We start from the raw sequence: 9,939 nt of genomic DNA on the forward strand, positions 1-9,939 counted from the left end.
CAAAGTAAGAACAGTTGACTTTTAGCTGAATAAACCAAACCTCGCTAAACGACTTTTTGACAATGGCCTGGATTCGCTCATAAGCAGTCATGCCATGAAAAATCTGCCCCTCAAATATACTTGAAAAACTGTTTCAGTTCACATTGCGACAATCTGGAAGAGGCAGTTTCCTCCTCTGAAGTACTTTGCTTGCTTGATTTAAACATGTGTTCATGAGGCAGCTGTAAAGTTAAAATACCTAGTTACCTTGCCTCAATTCCCTAAAAATAGTACTGGCAAAACTTGCGTGCAAAATGAAGCAGCATACTATGGAAAGCTTCTAAGTCATATGAATGAAATTTTGTTGTCCGCTGTGGCAAATCCATCAGGAGGGCCTTGCAGATCACTACCTTCTTCAGTTTCTGGGAAGCCTTTGACGCTGAAAGAAAATGCAGAAGTCCAAATGCATACACCAATTTCACCTGTGGATAAGCAAACTGGCCGCTGCACTTGATGTCATTTGACTAAGGGAGTAACTTTACCTATTTCATTACTAAGCTAAGAATGTATGCGCTGGATTTATACTACTTCGCATCATTAGTCTGACTGTGACGCTAAACATGTAGCTGGTTTTGGCCGGTTACCTTGGAAATCACAAAACATAACCTGTGCATGCTACTAGACCCACAGCAACGTAAAAAATGCCTGGGGCTTAGCTTTGGTTAAGCCTGTTAGGCTGCGAAAGCAATACATCTTAGCTACGCCTTGGCAGAGCTTGTGGTTCCTCACTGGTGAATGAACACGTGGATACACAGTCAGCTTCGCTGTTCAGGACATCCATCATTTTCCAGTCTGAGTAATCGCCAGATGAGCAGAATTCACGAGAAGATCGACGTGCCCGCCTAGCTGCACCTTGAGCACGCCGTCAAGCGAGACGCTCTTCGCGCTGTTCATCTGTCTCCGTAGCTCGCATTTGCTTCCTAGCAGCAGCGAGGCGACGCGTCTTCTCTTGCGGAGGGGCGGCATGGCGATTTACTTGGCAGATGGTGCACGCGAGTATATACTCCTGGCTCCGCCACCTGGTTGGTTGTACAACTTTCACTTCCATCGGAAACGGGGAGTCGTGCTCCCGCGGATTAGAGGCTGGCAGGTAGCCCTTGGCTTGTTGCGGCCTCTTCCGCCAGATGGACGGTGCGGTGCTGGATCGCAGGGTCCGCGCTTCGCAGCAGGGTATCCCAGGCTTCTCTACTTGTAATATTTGGTCCTATCCCTGGAGATTGTGGGCACTCCCAAATTATGTGGTCGCCACCTAGCTCTCTATTGTGACGTCAAAGCGAGCTCAACGCTTCCAACAGAAGGAACGCAATGCGCCGCTTCTTAACGCGTGGCTACTGGCCGCCGCTACGAGACGACTCGACTTGGTAGCCCATCTCTCACTCCTGGTATGACATCTGAGGTCTAGCGCGCAGCACCTCTAGCGGGAGGAGCGCGGCGCGCCGTGGCTACCGGCCGTCGCTACGCTACGAGTCGACTTCGTGGCCCGTCTCTCACCCTGGTATGACGTCACAGGTCATTCTAAAGGTCAAACTTGGCTACCAGCCGCCGCTACGCGAAAGGCCGTTCATGACCGTAGTATTGCTTTCGCAATGAATAGACGCCAAAAAAAACGGAATTTCTCAGAAAGCAATGCCCAAATGATTATATGGCTTTAGCTGCAAAAGGCTACCCAATCTTTATTAGATGGCCAATGGCGATGCACTCACATGCCACTGCTTTGTACAGCTTAAATATTTTACGTTAATATATTTTATATTTTCATTAAAAGACGATGTACCAGCACTGAGCCAACCCCTTGGTTCAGTATCTCCATGGAGGTAGGACAGAAACAGTGCATCTTAATGGCTGTGAACGCCACTGATATGGTTCAACAGTGACTGTTTGGAACAATCAGTTCTTTGTGGCTCTCATTTTAGATAGCTGACCAGTAGAGATGGCTTCCAACAACTTTTGTCCATGCTTTGAGATCATGGAGCCATTTCTCTTTGACTAAGCATGCAGCTTTTTGTTAACACCTGAAATATATAACAGAAAATTGATACACACAGTGTTTGCAAAAACACGTAACGCAAGCAAAAATATTTTCATCAAGTAATATATAGATTATAAGATACCTTCAACGACATGCCAGACATCGAATTCATGCGTCATGTCTGACCTCTCCTTCCGCAGCTATTTGATCTGGGCGTGCCGATAGGTCACCATAGACTCTACATCCACATAGAAATTTGGGGCCCCGTTACAGGCCTTCCACTTTCTTGTGCCAGCTTCCACCTACTTCATTACCTTGCAATTAGTGTTAAAATTAAATACGTTAATACATTACAATGGTATGTCCTCTAAAAACAGGATGAAAATAAGTTGCATATTTGGTCACAGACCTATCCTTTTGCACTGGTTGTTAGAAATACAGCATACTATAAAAGCATGTCGAAGTTCAAGCATACCTATGCAAGCTGAAAATGCGTCATTTTGTTGTTGTCAAGGTGCAGGAAAGTGTATGTGCCGAAGTTAGCACTGAGTCTAGGGGAATCGGCCCTGCCGTCACAGCAAGTTTAAACTTTTGCTGCCCTGCTCGGCAAGCAGCTTTGCTGTTCCGTTTTCCACACCTTAAAAATTCCAACAGCAGTAAGCACTTCTAGTCAATTATTCGAAATACCTTTAAAAAATTTACTTACTGTCTCAATTGCAAGCCAAGGATGAGAACGTTGGATATTAAAAAATAGTCCTTTCTTCGAAAACTTGTGCTCTAATAAACGAAGGCGTCCGGAGTGTAGCTGTTGGGTTAAACCCAGAAAACCATATGGCCGTAGAAAACACTAGGTTCAGCTCAGGAAGCTGCTGGATGCAGTCCTAATTTTTCTACGAAAGCATGCGGCTGGACAAGCAGAGTGTTTTCACATAAGAAGAGTTCCTATGCATTGCACATCATAAGATTCCAAACATTTTCAGCACGAATTGAAAAGCATCCTAGGCTGGTTTTCGTGCACTGCAATAATTATTTTATTTTCAGGAGCGTCACCGCAGTCCTCACTCAATATTCTTGATCAGTGTCTATACTTCTGGAATAAAAAACAGTTCTTAAGCTGAATTGCATATCACCAACAAAATCAGCACGCGAAACTACTGCACCTACTCTGCAACTTTCAGTTCAGTTCAGTCGTTCAGTCGTGTCCGACTCTTCGTGACCCTATGGACCATGTCACGTCACGCCTTCCGGTCTCTCACTATCTTCCTAACATCACATAACTTCATCTGCAGTGCCTCAAGGATGCAATCTAACCATCGCGTTCGCTGCCTACCCCTTCTCCGGCGACCCTCAACCTTTCCCAACATCAAATCTTCCTCCAGTGACTCCGCTCTTCTCATCAGATGACCAAAGTAGCTGAGCTTTAAATTTGAAATTTGACCCTCCAATGAGCACGCAGGGTTGATGGTCGACAATATAGACTGATTCGATCTTCTGGAAGTCCAAGCAACTCTAAAGAGTCTCTGCCAGCACCACAATTCAAACGCGTCAATTCTTCGGCGGTCAGCCTTCTTCACAGTCCAACTCTCGCATCCATACATCACAACTGGAAAGACCATAGCACGAGTTATACGGATCTTGGTTGGCAGACTAATGTCTCTGCTCTTTACTAGGCGGTCAAGGCTAACCATGGCTCTCTTTCCCAGAAGCAGGCGTCTCCTAATTTCATGGCTGCCGTCTCCTTCCGGGTAATCTTGGAGCTCAAGAAGAGAAAATCTGTCTCAGCTTCCACTTCTTGTCCCTTGACGCTCCAGGACTTGATAGGGCAAGACGCCATGATCTTTGTCTTTTTAATGTTCAGTTTAAGCCCTAACTTCTCACTCCCTTCTTGTACGCGCATCTCTTGAGTTCCAGTTCACTTTCTGTCATTAAAGTGGTATCATCCGCATATCTAAGGTTGTTGATATGTTTTACAGCAATCTTCACTCCAGCTGAAGACTCTTCCAGACCGACCTTCCACATGATGCACTCTGCATATAGGTTAAATAGGCAGGACGACAGTATGCAGCCTTGCCTCCCTCCTTTCTCAATCGGAAACCAATCAGTAAGACCATGCCCAGTTTTGACTGTATCCCCTTGCCCTTCATACAGATTCCTGAGGAGACAGATGAGGTCAATTGAAACTCCCATCTCTTGGAGAGCTGGCCACAATCTGCTGTGATCTACGCAGTAAAACGCTTTCGCATAATCAATAAAGCAGAATTAGATGGGTTCCTGGACCTCTCTTGCTTTTTCCATGATCCAGCGAAGGTTGGAAATCTGGTCTCTAGTTCCTCTGCCCTTGCGAAACCCAGCTTGCACGTCCGGAAGCTCGCGATCCACAAACTGCTGCAGATTACCTTGGAGGATTTTCAACATCACCTTGCTAGCATGTGAAATAAGCGCGATCGTGTGGTAGTTGGAACAATCTTTGGCGCTTCCTTTCTTTGAAATGGGGGTGTAAACTGACCTCCTCCAATCCTTTGACCACTGCAGGGTTGTCGAAATCTTCTGACATAATGTATGCTGTCAACTTTGCAACTTTAACAGGTAAATATTCACACCTAAAACATTCAGATAGAATTGGAATTTCTATCAGCATTGAGTTAACATACCCGTCTGTCCAGTCGTTCAACGAGCAATAGTCGTCATCACAGCTGTATGAATTGCCATCGTCACTATCATCATCACTGATCTCATCATCACTGTGATCGTCACAGCTTCCTTCATGCGCTTTAGTGCCCAACTGTACTTGGGTGGTTTCATGGACCATGGCGGCACCAACCTGAATACCTAAAAAAAAGTGGGGCATATATACAATTCAATTCAGTTCAGTCGTTCAGTCATGTCCGACTCTTCGTGACCCTATGGACCATGTAACGCCACGCTTCCCGGTTTCTCACTATCTTCCTAACATCACATAACTTCATCTGCAGCGCCTCGAGGATGCCATCTAACCATCGCGTTCGCTGCCTACCCCTTCTCCGGCGACCCTCAACCTTTCCCAACATCAAATCTTTCTCCAGTGACCCCTCTCTTCTCATCAGATGACCAAAGTAGCTGAGCTTTAACTTTAGAATTTGACCCTCCAATGAGCAGGTAGGGTTTACGGTCGACAATATCGACTGATTTGATCTTCTGGCAGTCCAAGGAACTCTCAGTAGTTATAGTAGTTATAACTAAATGATGTTTGCTTTATTCAAAGAAGACCGTGTCCACCAAATCCGTTGTTCCTAAAGCTTGAAAATTTGCAGTATTACAGAAAGTCAATGATTCACTCTTTTCACAACTTATAAGTTTACTAGTCATTTATATGAAAGGGCGAGATAAATTAATCGGAACATGCCTATAGAAATGCAATGAGGTTTCGTCTGATGCCTTCGATGAGATTCATCTTCATGTTGACTTGGGAATTTATACATACTGCAGCAGCCCCATGCCTTAGAGACCACTGATGGCACTTTTCATGACCTTGATAACAGTTCAACGCTGGTTCTTTAACATGTACCAGTGGCATATTGCTTGTTGTGCCCTCTTAGTTTATGTTGTCATCTGCCGTGGATTCTTGGTGTGCAGTGCCATCTGGTATGCAGTCATCTAATGTGTCGTCACCTGGTGAGCGGTCGCCTGGTGTTCTTTCTTTAGTGCTAGCAGAATTATTCAGCACTTCAGCAAGAATCTGAAAAGGCATAAAAATGTGATGTTCTTGCTGCAAGTAGAACACACAAAAGTGCACTTGAATAGGCGTAAAATTCTGAGGCTTCTTTCATAATTCCCTTCAATGCTTCGCCTAACGGCTCAGATAAATGTTGGCACTGTGTTGTAAATCACTTATGCCAGCTCAATGCAAAGTGGCATCACCTATTATAAATGTTGCATTTTCTCCGCAACCGTATTGAATTATGCAGCTGGGTTAGACAAATAGGTACCATAGGTGAAAACTCTGCTCTCAGACAGCTTTGACGCCTTTATGAGAGGTGATGAGTCTGCTGCCAGGGACTATACAGAGGGTATTTTTTTTTAATTTCGGTTGCCAATGATTAGAATAAATAGTGTGACGTGTTTTTCTTTTTAGTGTAAATTGAGAACCAACAATAGACAAGGCAGCTGAAATAACAACCCCGACTCAGTATTTTTCCTGCTGCCTTGTCTATTTTTATTTCTCAGTTTACGTTAAAAAAGAGCATATGTGATCTTAAATTCCAATCATTGCCAACGGAAATAAAAAAATTCCTCCGCAGTCCCTGCCATTAGACTGTTAATCATTTCCTTAATTGCATCTTAGCGAGTCGGTCACGCCCCCTTGTTCACCTCTCTGGGAGGTTATAAAACACGCATGGGAAGGAGGCCAAGCAGAATATTCTACTCCTCCATGATCACGAAGTAAATGCCTATTTTGTGCGTTGTGGTTTCCTTCATTTACATTTTTATTTGCGCCATTCGATGCTATAAGGAATGCTTTATTGGCCCGGCTACCAGAAGCCTTCTCTTCGGCTAAACGTTTTCTCAGCCGTCCCAGCACGAAAAAAAGGGGGCAGCTAGCATACAATTTCCTAACACGTTTTGGTCGCAGAGGTATAGGCACGGATCCTCAACTTCAACAAAATGATGTGAACGCGTATGCATATCCCTTCATCTCACGCGCAGTCTTTGGTTGTGATCTTCGCTATAATCATCCAATGCTGGTTTCGCATAGCATCGCTGCAGCATCGATATGTGACATGGTGGGAGTGCTGCGCACAAGCCTAATGGCCAGTCTTCATTAGTACGCAGCAGTTAGCTGCCGTTCTAATACCAGAGAGGTTTCACTCATGCGTAATCAAACGGTAATAACGTGGCGCGGGCATCATTTAGCTGAATCGTCAGACTCTCAATCACGATATTACGCGCAGTAAACTAAACAGCGCCAGTTCGCGCAGCGAGATTCTTATCTCAAGCTTCCGTCTTTTTGCAAAAGCTGGCCTTGATAGCGGTGCTTTACTTTCGTGCGCGAAGACTGACAGTACTCCGCCGGGCCTGAGTCTAGCTGACTTGACAAACCCAGTGCACGCATTATTGTCAAACTCTGGTAGTAGTCATCACCATTAAAGTGATCAGAGCACAGCACTGTTTTTCCCGACGATTAGAAGTTTTTTAGCTTTCTTTTGTCTAAATAAAGTTTTTCGTTGATTCATTCGCTTCCCAGCAGCAAACCACTTCACGGAAAGCTTCGTCTCTTGTGGGAAGTAATGGAAGACTACATCGTCGCGACCGCTGGTGTTCGTGCAACCGAAGGCCGAGCAGAAAGTCTACATGATAGGCCAGCCACTTGACTCATTGTTGCATGTGTTGCACTACCACTCCACAAACACGCAATCACAGAGGGTCGATCGACGCTGGTTGAACGAGCAGGGAACAAGCACGGACGCGGAGGCTACGAAGGCTCCGCAGAGCCGGGTTCCGGAACACAGCGTGGACGTCACCACTCCGCGGTTTCCGGTTTCAGCCCGCACAGTGCTCGGCGCGCGACGGGGGCGGAGCGAGAGTCTGACTTTAAGCAGCGATTACGGCGCTCCAAGTGATGAATGAGGAAATATTTTTCACCCGACTGATTTATAAGGCTTCCAAGTTCATACCTGCGCATCCTACTGAATTTGATACTCTTTAGCTTCCCTTTAACGGCACGCGCTGAAGTATAAATTAAAAGTGGCAGCCTTGCTTGCATAGAAGCCCACATGTTAAAAACATGAAAGTTTGTGGAACGAAGGCAACACATTCATCGGATGGTGAAGACAACTAAATAACTGCCTCCTAAGTAAAAAAAAAAACTGTAGAACTTCTATACTTCAACTAAGTTTCACGAGTGTGGGCCATGGGCCGCAGCGAGAGTCGGTGCTGCCGCTTCGACCTTGGCTCGCTTCCGCCCTCGGTAAACTTATCCGCAACAGTCTAATCTGGCTCCTTTTTGTTCGATGATCTCGGTAGCCAGTTGTTGTTCTTGTTTCTTTTTTTTTTTTGACAAATAACTTGTGGCACATGCTCACACAGGGGGATCTACCGAGAATTGGGCAGCAAAGGAGGTTTTTGAAGTATGCCTCCATGTCAAAAAAGAGTATGATTAGAGGGGTAGAAAAAAAAATAAAAGGCGAAATCATTGAAATGAAAATGGAAAGGCATAACGCACACGGAAGATTAAGGCTGGAATTTTTAGAACGAGTGGTGCTTGAAAAATTTTGCGAGGCAAACGATTTGATTCCAGGTAAAAAATTTAGACGGCAGTAAAATAAACAGACCTGTGACTGTGTCTAAGGATGATTGCACCAAATGATAATATTATCGGACTACTTAAACTAAGCCAAAGCTGTTGCAATGGCTTTTCCGTCAACTGTCTTTTGCGAAAACGCACGGGAATCCCCGATGACCCTCGACTAAAAACTCACCGATTGTCCGCTGGCATGACAGATCTCAGCGACTGCGAGTCAGTGGCGAGTAACGCTGATGGCTGCCTTCCCTAACCGGCAACCAAACCACCTAGAGCTCTGGCAGTGGAACTATCGCTCCTTCAAGAGGAAACGCAGCTCCCTGCAGATGTTTATTCAAAATCAACCGATACCTCTGGACGTCATCTGTCTCCAAGAAACAGGATGCACAACATGCCTCAAAGGATACCTCACATACACCCATGACACGGCACCTAAAATAGCTACACTAGGGGCCCCCACACTAACAGTCATACCGCACGACCTTCCCTTCAGTGAAATTAATCAAGTTCTCATCGAGATCATCTCTCAAAAAAGAAGAAAGCAGAGTGTGATTGTCCTAAACCTTTACAGTCCTCCAAGCAACACGCAGGAAGATTTTAAGCCACTTTTACTGGAATGCACACGCATAGCGGGAACGAACCGCCTTATTATTATGGGGGACCTAAACGCTGTACATACGGCATGGGGCTACCACAAGGACACCCCGAAGGGAACCAAGTTGTTGGAAGCGGCTGAGCAGCTGGATCTCTGTCTTATGACGGACACCATGTCCCCCACTAGAATAGGAAACAGTGTAAGCAGAGACACCTGCCCAGACCTAGCTTTCACCAAAAACATAAGACATTGCACCTGGACCAATCTAGAAGAAACACTTGGCAGCGATCACAAAATCCTTAGCTTATCCCTAATGACAACCCGTATGAAAAGGAACATTGGCTTTACTAAAATAACAGACTGGGATCAGTTCAGACAAATTAGACCGCCACACGACGGCATCACAACAATTGAAGATTGGGTTCAAAGCCTGAAGGATGCTCATGCAAAAACGACCAAGACCATCAACACAACGACAAAAACCCCAGAAGTAGACAGACATCTCCTACATTTATGGGAAGCCCGAAAAAGTCTATTAAAACGGTGGAAAATGCAAAAATTAAATAGAAAACTTAAAATGAAGATAGCACAGGTTACGGCTGAAGCACAAGAGTATGCTATAAAGCTCGCCAAGCAAAACTGGGCAGATTTCTGCAATTCGCTGAAAGGTACCCTAAGCACGGCTAAAGCATGGTCAATATTAAGAAGCATGATAGACACCTCAAAAACCAAAACGGCCACAAGAAGAACCCTCCACACCATAGCCCATAAATACCCGGGCACAGATGCAGAGTTGATCACCGCCATGCACAAGAAATACATAGGAGACCCTACTCCGGCTTGCCAAACTTCATATGCTGGTCAACCAAACCCCTCCCTTGACTCCCCCATAACACTGGCGGAGGTCTACTCAGCCGCCCGTACATTTACAAGAAACACTGTCCCTGGAGGAGACAAAGTCACCTACGTTATGATTAGGAACTTAAGCACCGAACATCTGCAAGACCTAACGAAGTACATCAACGAAGAACTTTGGGAGAAGGGACAGGTCCCATCAGC

The 9,939-nt window shown here is 45.4% G+C and overlaps 1 pseudogene; it reads right to left on the reverse strand.

Moving 5' to 3' along the window:
- Window positions 1–242: 242 nt before the first annotated feature.
- Window positions 243–4,817, reverse strand: LOC146186875 (uncharacterized; annotated as a pseudogene).
- Window positions 4,818–9,939: the final 5,122 nt, after the last annotated feature.

Source organism: Amblyomma maculatum, chromosome 6 (assembly GCF_055883805.1).
Source record: "Amblyomma maculatum isolate TAMU_Amacu chromosome 6, ASM5588380v1, whole genome shotgun sequence".
NCBI classification, from domain to species: Eukaryota; Metazoa; Arthropoda; class Arachnida; order Ixodida; family Ixodidae; genus Amblyomma; species Amblyomma maculatum.